This window comes from Simochromis diagramma, unplaced genomic scaffold, assembly GCF_900408965.1.
Source record: "Simochromis diagramma unplaced genomic scaffold, fSimDia1.1 OVJJ01000205.1, whole genome shotgun sequence".
In the NCBI taxonomy this organism is placed as follows: domain Eukaryota; kingdom Metazoa; phylum Chordata; class Actinopteri; order Cichliformes; family Cichlidae; genus Simochromis; species Simochromis diagramma.
Genome location: NW_024386782.1, coordinates 10,462,284 through 10,476,476, shown reverse-complemented (window position 1 = coordinate 10,476,476; position 14,193 = coordinate 10,462,284). Strand labels below are relative to the sequence as shown.

The 14,193-nt window shown below is 39.3% G+C and overlaps 1 non-coding gene across 1 annotated transcript; it reads right to left on the bottom strand.

Moving 5' to 3' along the window:
* Positions 1–3,205: 3,205 nt before the first annotated feature.
* On the bottom strand, positions 3,206–3,288 carry trnal-uaa. Its single transcript has one exon. It is a non-coding gene; the product is annotated as a tRNA-Leu (tRNA).
* Positions 3,289–14,193: the final 10,905 nt, after the last annotated feature.

Below are 14,193 nucleotides of genomic sequence, written 5' to 3'. Positions count from 1 at the left end.
AGGAAAATGGAAACTAGATGCAGCAGAAAATAATGAATCAGGTTGTTAATTACATAATTTTGCATCTTTTGTATGCTTTTCCATTAATGCATGGTAACAGAATTTGTCTAAGAGAGCTTAAAACATACAAAAGGCAAAAATGGCAATTCTCACAAGCTTAACAGCTAATACTTGTTAAGGCCACCTTTATTCTTCACTGGAGCCTGAACTCTCTTAGCCAAACTTTCTTTAATTTCTGTAAGTATTCTTCAGGAATAGTTCTCCAGGTTTCTTGAAGGATATTCAAAGCTAATGTTGAGGTTCAAAATAGCTACGCTCCAGGCTCTGGGGAAGCCAATCCCCATGTGATAGTGTTCTGTTGTGTGTTTTTATTTGTTTGTTTGCTTTTTTTAAAAAAAAAAAAATCCAGTTATGCATTTACTTCATTAGCAACATGTTTGGGATCATTGTCATGATGAAAAATTAAGATACCGATCAGATGCTTTCCAGGTGGTATTGCGTGGTGGAACAACATTATGGTACTTTTCTTTTTACAAGAACCCCAAGGATCATGTGGCTTTTTTTTGTTTGTGTGCAGGATTCAGTGGTCTGCAACGTCCCAGGCTGCTTGCACTGTAACACTATAAAACTTTGTTCAAAGTACTGTTAATTTACCTAACTTGATGGTTAAACCCAAGCAATTCTGGTATTAGTATGCCATTAAAGATGATGGGTTATATGTTGAGATAAATGCGGTGGATACCACACTGACTTGAACTTTTCAACCATCCTAATAACTGACTTCAGACCTCTATAAAGCATTGTGAAATAAAACAGACAAAAAAAAGTCAGAGCTGATGTTTCTCATACTTTATTGAGCTGTGTGCACAGGTTAAATATCAGGAAGGGTTAGAAATCCCGTTTTATTTAGATAGTTATGCTAAAACACTTCCACGTGGTACACTCTGAACAGTCGTTACTTGAGTAGTAACTGGACAGAATAGTGCTGTCCCAAGTGAAACTGAGCACATGCCACAAACAGCAGTCACAATATTTGACCATTGTTGCTCTAGCTACCATGATATTTCCAAACACTTATGGATTGTAAGAGTCTGTGACCACTCACATTAATGTTTTATACATTGAAAACAGTTTAATGTGCATAAAAACTAAACAAAAACACAATACAAGTGATATTGACTCCTAAAAGCTGTTACTATTTGCCAGCTAGCATTGCTAATGGCAGCATAACACCTTGTGCTAGCTTGTTGCTAGCTCAAGATAAGGGTGATAAGTGTACAGTGTACAGTGTTACTGCTTGCATGTTATGACTACCCCACAGAGATACTTGTAGTACACGGCATGTAGCTACACTTGTCAGTCTGAACACAATTACAGTACGCACTCAAAATAGAAAGTGTAAATATGGAAGTTTGTAATTTGAGATGCACCAAATGGTTCAGACTGTCAGGAAGAAAAAAATCCACCTTGTCAACAGTTTGTGTGATAAGAGGTGGAATTAAACCTTCTCATTTGTTGTGACTCATCCCAGTTCTCACCTCCAAATGAAAACCACTTTCTCCAATGTCTGAGCAACAGCAGACCGCAGTGGGATTATTTTCTTTAACTAATCTTATACTGAGGTAATCTTTTAATATAGATATAATCACTTGATTAACTGAAAATGGAAATCACCATTGGTGATGGTCCTATGGCTCTTTAAGCACATCAAGAACCTAAGTAGACAAATTAATCCTGCAAAAAGCTATAGCTAACAGGCATGAAATGGTCTTTATCACATTATATTTAAAGACTTTTTTATCTGCTTTATTCTAAACTGCAGTTGGAGGTCATTTTAAAAGACATTTTATCGAATGAAGTTGTCATAGTTTTAAAAAGAGGCCATATCAACACAGACAGAGAGATTAGTGTTGTAGTTTATCTGAAGCCTGTGCAACAAGATGCTTGACTCTATGTCTATCTCTGCATCATTATCACTTTCTTTTTGTTCCCTCAAGCATATTCATATCTTTGGACTCAGATCATATAAGTCTTTGATGGCTGTATCAGGCAGACAGAGAGTTCAAAGGACTGGATAAGACAGGATGCATGTTGCACTGTTAGATTCGTGGGAAAGAATAAGACGGAATAGCTGACAAGGTCACCTGATATGTCAGGACTGGTGGGGAATATAAGCGATAGTGTTGGAGTGGCATGGCTTCCTGATTCACACATTACACAAGAGACAAAAAGAAGGTGTGCTGCATTCAAGTAGCATCCTGTTCTCAGGAAAGTGCTGATGATAAGTTTCCCAGTTTTTGTATGTCGCAACACCTCAAATTCCAATGTTAGGAGTTTAGTTTACTGATGAAATTATGTCGAAGTAAACAGGCAAGCAACATATAACATCATTCCTGTTTGACACCTGTTTAGATTGATAGTAGAGATAATAAAAACTGGTTGCCTATCTGTTTGAAGGGAAGAAGCTCAGCATGTTGCTGCAAGTTGGATGGCACTGAAGGGAATTTCCAGGCATTTATAGCAAACAGACTACATATATGAATCACTGGGGATACAGTATGAAGAGATGTCAAAACGGATGTGTAGTGCAGCCATATCTGGCACAGTGCTTGCTAAAATAAATCAGGTAGATGGTCCAAAATCATAAATAAATAGTTCCAAATTTAGGAAAAATTCAGGAAGAAGATAGATAACACTCTGATATTCATCTAACCCATTTACTGGTATCCTGATTTAGTCTCCGGAGAAATGGCCTGTATTTTGATGCTTCCAGTGTATCGAGCAGATATCTGGGTCAAGACTTTTTGTACGCCATCGTTCATCATTTAATTTCAGTGAAATTACAAAAGGCTAATAAACAGTTAAATTGCTGTCAGACAAGCTAACACAGAGAGACAGACGACCGTTTGCACTCACATTCACACCTATAGCCAATCTAGAGTCACCAATTAACCTAACCCCACTAACTGCATATTTTTGGAGTGTGGGAGGAAGCCAGATTACACAGTGAGAACATTCAAACTCCCCACAGGAAGTCCTCGGTCTGGTGGTGAATTTGAACTTTGGACTTTCTTTCTGTGAGGAAACACCACCGCAACACTGTGGTTCTGAATTAAATGCAGAAAAGCAGCACCGAAGTAAGAGGTGATAATGGAGTGAAAGCACCCTTACACAGATGAAACTCTTTCAAACATTGATTACATTCTACCAGGAGTGGGGTTTGAACCCACGAGGACTGTTGTCCATTGGATCTTAAGTCCAACGCCTTAACCACTCGGCCATCCTGATGGATAGCTTGCTGCTCATGTACAATTATTATATACACGGCCTGCAATACCAGCACACCTGATGCTACAAACGTCAAGGCTCAAACTGTGGAACGTGTATGATCTTACACTTTACGTATCTTGGGACTATTATTGATTCAAGATTGAATTTTGACACAAACTGTGTCAAAATTCAGTATGCAGTATTCAGTATGCAGTATGCAGAGAGGGTTATCAGTGTTTGTTGTGCTTGCAGAAACTGCCCTCCTTTTACATTAAAAAGGTAATTATGACACTGTTTTATAGATGTTGTATTGAATCAGTTTTATCTTTTTCTTTGGTGTCATGGTGCAGCAGTCTATCTTAAAAGGACAGGAACAAACTGATGTAAACTGCGACCTGGTCAGGGAAGCTGATTAGTAAATCGCAGCTTAACCTAGAATCTCTGTATATCAGACTCTTGAAGTACATGGCCAACTTCATCTTAAACAATGGCTCACACCCCTTGTTTGGGGAATTTAAGTTTCCCTTCCCTCTGCACAGGGGTTTGCAGTGTTACAGAAACACAACTTAGTCCCAGCTGCTATTGTTCATCTGAATAATTTATAGCAAGTTGTGCTCACATCTATTCCATTTATTTATGTATTTTGAATGGAAATCTGTTTATTTATTTTAGCATTTTAAGCTTGCTATAAATGCTATAACTGCCTCCAACTGCCATCCATGTTCGAGTGACTTCTCAAAGAGAGCACAGGCACCCAACTCTCCGAGTTCTGTCTGCAAAACTGGAAAATCCACATTTTTCTGCTGATATCTGAGAGGTCTTCTTGTGAATTGTACTTTGCTCTGTGACTGTCTGTGCTAGAATTCAAAAATGAAAAGAGATGTATTATGAGAAGAGGAACTGCAGGTCCAAATAATTCTAATGAACAGCAAGAAGCAGGACAGTGTGTTGTTGTCTGCACTGAAATTTGCAGTCACAGGTGCAAGAAGGCTTATCAGTAATGCCAGCCAAAGGTTTCATATACTGCAGAATACATGGATACCACATACAGCCTTCTGTTTTGCTTTCTACATCCTAAAGGCAAAATGAAACTATTGTGATATTTTGATCCGAAACAAAGAACAAATATTTCCCCAGTGTGGTGAACTAAAAGTTGAGGTATTTAAAAACAGCCCTCAACTTGATGGAAATTATTTAGCTGTAGCACCTTTAACACACAAGATTTACATGTTCACAAAACCATGGCAGCTTTTCTGTTTCTTTTTCTCTCACAGTTCTGAATATTTGGCCTCTGATCTCAGGAGCATTACTCATGTATTTCTGAGGGCTGAGGCTTGCTGTAATGATGTTTCCCATCCCCCTTATTTCTCCTACTTCTCTTTTTTCACTTCTCTTTGGGGCACTGAAAGATATAAGCTTCTCATAAGTTAACTGTATTTTCTGGTACTTGACTAAATCCTGATAAGTCAAGTGTTTAAATCTGGTCATGAAGTTTTACAACAAAGGGAGCCTGCCATAGATCATTTTGTTTAGTGACTGATGTTTGAGTTTTATTACAGGGTTCAGCCTCAAACTAAAAAAAGCCACAAAATAGATCCATTTAGGTCCAGTCATCACCATCTTCAGGGTGAAAGTGAATCAAACTGATCATTGTTACGCTTTGAGCCCAAGATGCCCTTTTAAGATGTGAAAATATTTTGCAGCCTTCTGCCCCGGAGACAGCACGCCTGCCACAGACGAATGACGCTGCAACAAGCCATGACATCCCATCCTAAAACAGTCTTCCACCCCACCAGGCCACTGCCATCCTGGGAGGTCACCAGAATGCCAGTCATTCATTTCGAGCCTCAGCATGTGTGCCCCCAGCAAATAGCTGCGTTCCTCTGCTGCTGAGGCTGCACATAGCATGTGATCTGATGGCTGGCTTTGGCCAGCAGCACCGTGGAAAGAGAGAGAGAGGGCTCTGTGTCTGCATACAAGCTCAGCAGCTCTGAAAATGTACCAGGGGCTTTCCATGGTCGAGAAGCAATGAGGGGAATGCAGATGCTGAGAGGGGGTGTGTGTGTGCGAGGGTTCAGTAAGGGGTGAAAAGAGGGGATGAGCAGGTAGATGATGGACTGGCTTAGCAGTGTGAAAAACATTGGGTGTGATGAAGTGATAGGAAGCTTTATTTGAGCCCTTAGCTCTAAGTTAAGCAGAGCAGGTATTCATAGGTGGCGGCACTGTGGTGAAGTGATTATTGCTGCAGCTCCACAGCAAGAACAAGCACTGGCCTTCTGTGTGGACCTGTGCTTCTTCTCACAGTCCAAAGACCTTCACATTAGGTTTAAAAAGAATTCAAAATTGGTCCTAGATGGAAATGTGATCATCAGTGCTTGACAGTCTTTCAGCCCTGTGCTCAACAGATGACCAGGGCGTACACCACCTCTAACCCTATGACAGCTGGGATAGGCTCCGCCCCTTCACGACCCTGAATTGAAAAAGTCATTTGGTTAATAGACAGAAAATGGAGGTATTTATGGAGTATGGTTTCCCAGCATAAAACGTGGTATAAATTGACAAGGCAGGTGTCTGAAGCTTAATGCTTTTCTTCTCAGTGCAGATATATCATGTCCGTTTACGTGCTCTTCATATTCTTACAACTGGCACAAACGAATTGTGCAATAAATCTGGAGTTTATTCAGTATTGTGCAACACTTCACTGCATCTTGGGTAATATTAGACATTACGCTACCAACTTTGTCCCTCACTGAATACCTTTGGCATACTTTATTAGTTTGTGGTTTAAAAACATGATTTAATAGTTTCAGAGTATTTTTCAGAGTATTACATGATAATTATACTTATTATTATTATTGTTGTTGTTGTTTTCTTATAGTTCTAACTTGTGTTTTTTTTACATCTATTTGTTAAGTGCTAGAATAAACCTTAGCATAATATATGTCTTATCCATATTTTAGCATTTATTCCACAAAATGAGAAATATTTAGGGGCTTTTAGAGGTTTAATGTTTAAACGCGTGTCAGAAGGGAAATAAGACCTAATTTGGTTTATAAAAATAAACACATAAAACCAAAATTGGATGGGGAGTAAAAGATAATCTATCTGAAGTTGTTTTGGATGGTACTTCATGATTTTAGGAACTGATAGGAATGTTGTGTTATTACAACTTCCATTAAAGAGATAAGGAAACAGTTATCACGCCTTCACTGTTAACACATATCATAAAGATTTTTTCAAGGAGTTAACTCCCTCTGTGGCAGCTTGTTTGCAAATCAAAGAATTTCTAACAGTATCATCCATTATCTTCGTGATGACTTTCAGCTTTGGCATTACTACCAGTAAGTGACGATGATTCAGCTGTCAGATATGTTAATGGTAGCAACTCCAGGCCTGGACGTGTCTGCTGACACACAGAGGCTGTATTGTGTTGACAAAAAGAAGACCATTGTCTTATTTTGCACAGAAAGTCTATTTTTAAGGCTGAATGGAGAAGCGAAGGGGGGACAATATCTCCTCCTGTGATGAATTTAACTGGTCAGAAATATGCAATGGAAAATCTTTGACTCTATTTAAACTTCATGAAATGTCATACTGTGCATTGACCCAGATAGACAAAGCTGTGAGCATCAGCTGTGCTTGCACTGTGTAGTTTATACTCTCTCTCTCTCAAAAAAAAAGAAAGTACAATCTGTAACATGTTTGTCAGGCTGATTGAACGTTATTACGTCTGTCTCCATTATGTACATATTTACCAAGTCTTTCACCGATGTGGGCTTAATCATTTGAACAAAAACAGACTTTTTAATCTAATCCTAGCTTACATTCACATTGCTTTACTTTGGAGAAAACATCATTCCTCCGTGTTTCAGTTTATAACACCGAACCAGGTGATCACTTAGCTGTAAGAATCACTAACATTTACTATATAACACCTAATTGTGAATGATCCTTTAGAATGAGTCTCAAATATGTCTGCTTCTTTAAACCTCCAACCAGCTGCACTCGCTTGAATTTACTTGGAACAAGTCCTTTAACTTATAATGCCATTTTCTCCAAATGTGCCATATGACACTGAGATTATGTTTGTGTTGTGATGACCTTGTTTCAACTCCTAAAGGGTTTTTTTGGAGGCCTGGGAGCTCTCCCTGTTGCAGACATTTAAGAACTGGTGTCTGTAATTATAGTTTGTTCAAGTTTGGGGAAAATCACGTAAATCTAACGTTGAAATTCTTTAGATAAGCCTTTTTATCCCAGAGGTTTTACGGGGATTTATATTTTCTAAACGTGAAGGCAGCAGAGTGAACTGTAAACATAACGTGATTTTCTCACAGTACTGCGAGTTTAGGATCAATATTCACTCGCTTTTTGACTCCGAAATGTTCTGCTGTGTTTACAAGTTTGCAGCAGACTATGTGTATTTTACTCACTTACGCTTGACTCATGCTTTATAATGGAGTTTTTCAGTGTGCTGAACCAAAAATGTAAAGTTGTGAACCATAAATAAAACAAAGGAACTGTGGCTTTCTCTCAATTTCTCATGTAGCGATTTAGATTACATCTCTAGTCCTTTGTGGCATTGGTAAATCCTGCAGCGCTGCTCTCTAATCTCCTGATAGCCCTTCTATTGGCAGGTCTCACCAAGAGCTCAGTAACACATCCAGGCAGCTGTTTTGAAGCATCTATTCAAATTAATGATGAGAAAGACATAAATGATTATGTCAGATTTTGGATATAGTAACCAAAGATACTTTGTAATTACAGTGTGCAGCCACTAATCCAGCCAGGGGGGCTGATAAGCCGGTGTACTCCGGTGTACTTGCAGTTCCCAAGCGGGACAAATAAATGGGGAAGACTGCATCAGGAAGGGGATCCAGCATAAAATCTTTGCCAAATCAAACAAGCTGATCATCAAGAATGAGATTTCATACTGAATCTGCTGGAGGTCAGGTTAACAATGACCAGCTGTGGTGCTGTTGGCTAACAGGGTGCTAATGAAAACTCCTTCTGCTGGTGTAGGACAAAGGAAGAAGAGAGAGAGAAGGAAAGGCAGGACTGTGGAGGTGAGTGTGGTGACTATGTGAATGTAGGGCTCATGACTGGTAAAGGAAACAAACTTAGAGAGCCAAGGTGAATGTACAGAGGGGGGATAGTTGATGGATGAAAGATGTTGACTATGTAGTGAATCAGGGCATGCAGGAAGATGCCATGGATACGGTAAGATGGAGATAGATGATCTGCTGTGGCGACCCCTAAAGAAGAAGATATGCCTGCCACTACTCAGAATGGATGATAAACTGTGCATGCTTTATCACTGGCTTGCCTTGTGATTGACAAGTTGAGTGTTTTTATTCTGTGCTTAAGCATCTAAACTAACATTCATATACTCAGACGAACACTCTGGGGGCACTTCAGGGATCGGTATCTTGCTCAAAGGTACAGCAACATGCAAACTGGAGGAGTTAGGGATTGAACAACCATCCTTCTGATTGGTAGATAGCCCTCAGTTTCTTAAGCAGGGACAAAGGTGTCTCTGTGCACTAAACACATAAATAATCACTCCTGTTATACTTTCTGCTGAAAGTAGGTCCAAAGTGTAGTTAGTGAAAAGTAATGTTGTGTATCCATGGACTGGTCCAGTGATTGTGAAATGTACAACACTTAGACCCAATCAGACACTAGTGTACTTCTAGACCAGGGGTCTCCAACTCCAGGCCTCGAGGGCTGGTGTCCTGCAGTTTTTAGATGTGTCCTTGATCCAACACAGCTGATTCAAATGGCTCAATTACCTCCTCAACGTGTCTTGCAGTTCTCCAGAGGCCTGGTAATGAACTAATCATTTGATTCAGGTGTGTAGACCCAGGGTGAGATCTAAAACCTGCAGGACACCGGCCCTCGAGGCCTGGAGTTGGAGACCCCTATTCTAGACCCAGCTATTACAATGGCCTCCTCGCTTGTAGCACCCAGATTGAAACCCATGGGATTGCAAAAATGCTCAGCTTGAGACTTCCCAGTGGTATCTTACTAAGCAACCGGTGACTCAATTCTTGTTGTGTATAGGTAAAAGGATCAGCTTATTAGCAAGTTGCACTAGCTGGAGGAGCTGAGGGACATCTTTTAGTATAAATGAGACAAAACATCACCCCCTTTTCACCCAAAGTGAGTGCTCATGTCATCAGTGCTTTTAATTAAAAGAAGTCAGGCCATGAGTATTTTTAAACAAGTTCAATAGATATTATTTTCATCCACAACACTCACACAAGCAAAAAAATAAGAGCAAACATTAACAGCAAACATTTTTCACTGGGTGCAGCACATGTCACCAATGGCCAGCTCACAGTGTGCAGAGGAATGCCCAGCATCTGTTCCCCTTCTTTCTCCCCCTTATAATTCTCACTGCAGGAGGAGTTAGTGATCACAGGAGACTCTGTTAGCACTGCTGTCCCAAAGCAAGAATGCAAACAGCCGAAGCGCTCTTCCAAGAATCCCCAGTTGAGGACATTTCTGGAATGTCCTAACGAGCCTTCTCCGCTGTGTTTACAGTTCCAGACCGATGGAAACCCTGCAATCTGCCCCACCAGCATATCATTATCTGGCCTCCTCAGGGGACACGCAGAGGAAAAGCAACAGTTTGAGAAGTTTTCTTCATCCTAACCAAGGGTTCAGATGTTTTCAGAGCTGACCATACTACTCTAAACAGAACAAGCGAGACAGAGATGAGATTCAACCACACATACTGACTTCATGAATTTTAATAAATTGCTGCAAACCGCTTCAAATTAGTGAGACAATAAGTAAAAATAGCTGGACGCCCAGAAGCATGTCAGTTTTAATTCTTGTGTGTCGTGGTTGCTCAGCATGTTATCTGCTTTGTGCACAGGAAAAAAGAAATGGCATTGTTTCAGTGAAGAAAAAAGGGCAAAGAGATCATTGTTTCTGACTTAAAACCACTATTAGGTTACAGCTTGAGCATCACTCAAAGCAGGAAGGAAAAGTGGCCGTGACATTTAACTAAGAGTGGAAACTTCATGTCAGGAGGGAGAAAGAGGCAAATTTATTTTGGCAAAATTGGAGAGGCATGTGATACAGCTGCTTGTGTGTGTGTGTGTGCGTGCGTGCGTGCATGTGTGTGTGTGTGTGTGTGTGTGTGTGTAATATCGTGCTCTGATTTACCTCAGAGAATATCAGAAAACAAATAAGACTTTTTGACTTTAGACTGCTCTTATGCAACACAGGAATGTTGGACTGAGACCAACATCAGAGAAGTTGAAGTAACAGAAAACTTTTATATTTACTCTAATCAAACAGATGTATAGTAAGTACTCGTGAAGTTTTTCACATTATAAACTACTTATGATATCACACAGGGGACTGAAACCTGTGAGGTTGCAAGTTGTGGTACTGGTATCTTAAATGAATTTAGACAGTCGTGTTATTTTGTAGATCCACAGTGTTAGAGTTGATTAAGTATTGATTTAGTATGAGTATTATTAATACTTAAATAATATTATTGGGTTATTATTGGTAATGAAACATGTAAATTGCAATTTAGTGTTTTAGCTGGTTCATGCAGACATTTTTTAATCCATCCATCCATCCATCGCTCATCCAATTCAGGGTCCCAGGGGGCCTGTGACAGGTGGAGTACATGCTGGACAGATTGTCATTAACAGTTCCCTATGAACAAGCACTTGGAAATTGTGGGAAAAAAGAACTTCCTGCAAAACCAGGCTCCTGGAGTGTGGAGTAGAGGAAGAACAAGTTTTAAATGAACACAAGGCCCCTGAAGCCACCAACAAACAGTCATTGGTTTCATTGTGGTTAATGTAAGAGCCACATTTTGAAAGAAGAGTTTCTATAACAGAAAAATATCATTTCTGTTACTCTGTTATCGATCTGATTCGCCTGTGGGAATGAAGTGCAGCACCACTTTTAAAAAAAGGTCAGCCATCTAAAAATGATTATCCACACTTACAAAAGCCCATGTAGTCCACAAACAAGCTCCACATAACAGCCTTACCGCTTACAGGATCAAAATCATGAAGAGAAAAACTCAACCACAGTTGCAAATGTAATTGACTTCTCCCTCCATTACTGTCATATCTCTTGAGTGCTAGTCTTATAGCTACCCAGCTGTTGTGCATTTAAATACATGTATAACTTTTTATTAGAACCTTCTGCTTTATGCAGTCATAAATCAGAAGTTTTTCCCTGTGTGCAAAACACAGTAGAGAGTGAAGGATTGCATTTCAGTGAAGAAAAGGGAAGTCTTTTCTCTCTTTAACTAGCTCATATGTGGTGAAAAGTAGACCCTCGGCTTTAGATTTAACCAAAGAAAGGACAACATTTAACTTGTTTAATATATGTGTGAACACTGCGATCACTGGCCACAGTATTAGGTACACCTGTTCAACAGATTGTTAGTGCAGATATGTAATCAATCATTCATATGGAAGAACCTCAATGCATTTAGGCATGTAGACATCGTTACAACAACCTGCTGAAGTTTAAACTGAGAATGAGTATGAGGAAGAAAGGTGGTTCGAGTGATACTGAATGTGGCATGGCTATTGGTGCCAGATTTGAGTATTTGACAAACTGCTGATCTACTGGGATTTTCCCACACATTCATCTCGGCGGTTCAAAACAATATCTGAAAAGTAGAAAATATCCAGTGAGCAGCAGTTCCCTGAGTAAAAATACCTTGTTGATGCCAGAGATAAGGAGACAATAGCCAAACTGTTCTGAGCTAATTGGAAGGCAATCGTAACTCAAACAACCGCTTTTGGGAGGTGGGAAGTAAAGAAGTACAAATACTTTGTTGTGGCACTTAAGTAGAATACTGTACTGTAATTTACTTGAATACTTGAATAATTTTTTCCTGACTATTTTTTACTTTTACTCTCTAAACAAATATCTGTACTTATACATTTTCAAAACAGGCTTGTTACTTTTGGTTTAACCCACAGGCCTTCAAACATTAAACCGATTTAAGTCTGAACAGTAACACATGAAAGGCAGTCTTGTTCGTGTTTTAATCACCAGAGGATGTCATATTAAAAAAAAAAAGAGATCAAAGAAGCACAAGCCTTTGCTAAAGTCAGGGGTTAAAGTCATTCGTGTTGTCTTTTTTCTTTTTCTTATTTTGGCACAACAGTGGTGTTACTTCAGCATCTCGCTAGCCCTACAGAAAATGAGCGAGCATAAAGGGAGAGAAGGGAGGGAGAGGGAGAGAAAAGAAAGATGCTAACTTCACTCAGAGATGGAGAAAGATAAGAAAGACAGGACAGGAAGAAATGAGGTTAGATTTAAAGGTAAGGACTACTCAGTGGTGTCTGATACATTGGAAATGTAAGTTCTCATGATTTTAAATCAAATATTGGGTTGGTTTATGTGACATTTTGGCAAACTGAGGTAGATTAACTGTGTTATTTAAAGGTTGCATGAAAAATACTCAGCAGGTTGGTGCAGAATAAATAGGTTAGTTTGCTGTGTTGTAATGGATTTAAAGTAAACAACAGTGTGTGTGACTGTTACGCAATGGCTGTCTAGTATCCGGTTGTTCAGTGATGACACGACGAATCCTACTTCCGGGCCTAAAGTAGTCTGCGTTTAATATGGCTTTTGTGTTGTTAACATGTTTAATGTTATGTATTTTCTTCTATTTGATCTCAAAAAGCTCCTAAAACAGTCAGTGATCACTGTTGACCTCCCTCGGCTTTTATTACCGCTAATCATTTATTTAAGCTCAGTTTTTAAAACCTTAGGATGTAACTACAGCCCAGCCCATGCAGCAGTATATGAATGACTAACCTCGTATTGTGGATGGATTATCTCAGTTGTTCTCCTGGCTGAAGTTTGGTCCTTTTACAGCATCCTGCCATGCGATTACATTTGTTCCTGACCACCGAGAACACTCACGTTAACTTTTATCGAGTGGAAAAAAAGTTAGCTTGTTTATATTATGCTAACATAGCTGTGTCGCTAGCGGTCAGGTAGCACATCATTATATACCAGCTAGCCCAACTTCAGTAACCCTACAAACGTCACTGCTGTTTAGTTTTCTGTCTTCATTTATGCTGGAAGTGATAACAGAGCTGTACGTTTGAATTTGTTTCCAAAACCCCGCAGTCAGGACATGCTATATTGTATTTAGATAGAAGCTAGCGAGCTAACTTCATGCTAACTTCTAACTCCGTTAAATGTCATAAATTCCGTTTTCATGGATGCCTGGATGTTAAACTCCATTGTTACACCTGGTAGAGCAGAACGCTGATCATTTTATTAAAGATGAAAGACTTTAGACAGTTTTTCAACTCTCAGTAATGCCATAGTGATCGTTTGATATATGGACCTGCAGCGGAGTTTAGGTCCAGACACGGCTAGTGACGTCAGACTGAACAACCGGATAAAGACAGCATAAACAGGAGAACTCATGAAACATCTGCTTACACCTTGTTAAATTCAGATGTATAAATCTGTAAAGAAGAGCAGCTGATCACAACTGATACATTAAGAGCTCTCAATAGAAATCATTGTTAGTTCTTTTCCTCAGGCTGAGCCATTAAAACTGATTTTAGAGTTCCCCCACCCACCGAATCCCAATGTAACCCCTGACTGTACACATTTTCCTGTTTAGTGGCAAAGAAAATAGAGCTTCGTTTTTTTTTTTAATTGTCCTACTTTTTCTCTGCTCTGCTGTTCTACTAAATGATTCAACCTGAGTAAATTTATTAGAATTTAAATTTAGATTGAAATAATGTCTTTATTCCCATCTACTGATACTATTTTATTATTACATTAATACATTAGTATATCACAAGGCTCAATTAGCTTTGCACAACAATAGCTAGTAGAAATGTCCTCCAAAAAGCTGCTTTTAACTTTCTTTGAGTACATTTCAGAGACTGTACCTTTTTCACT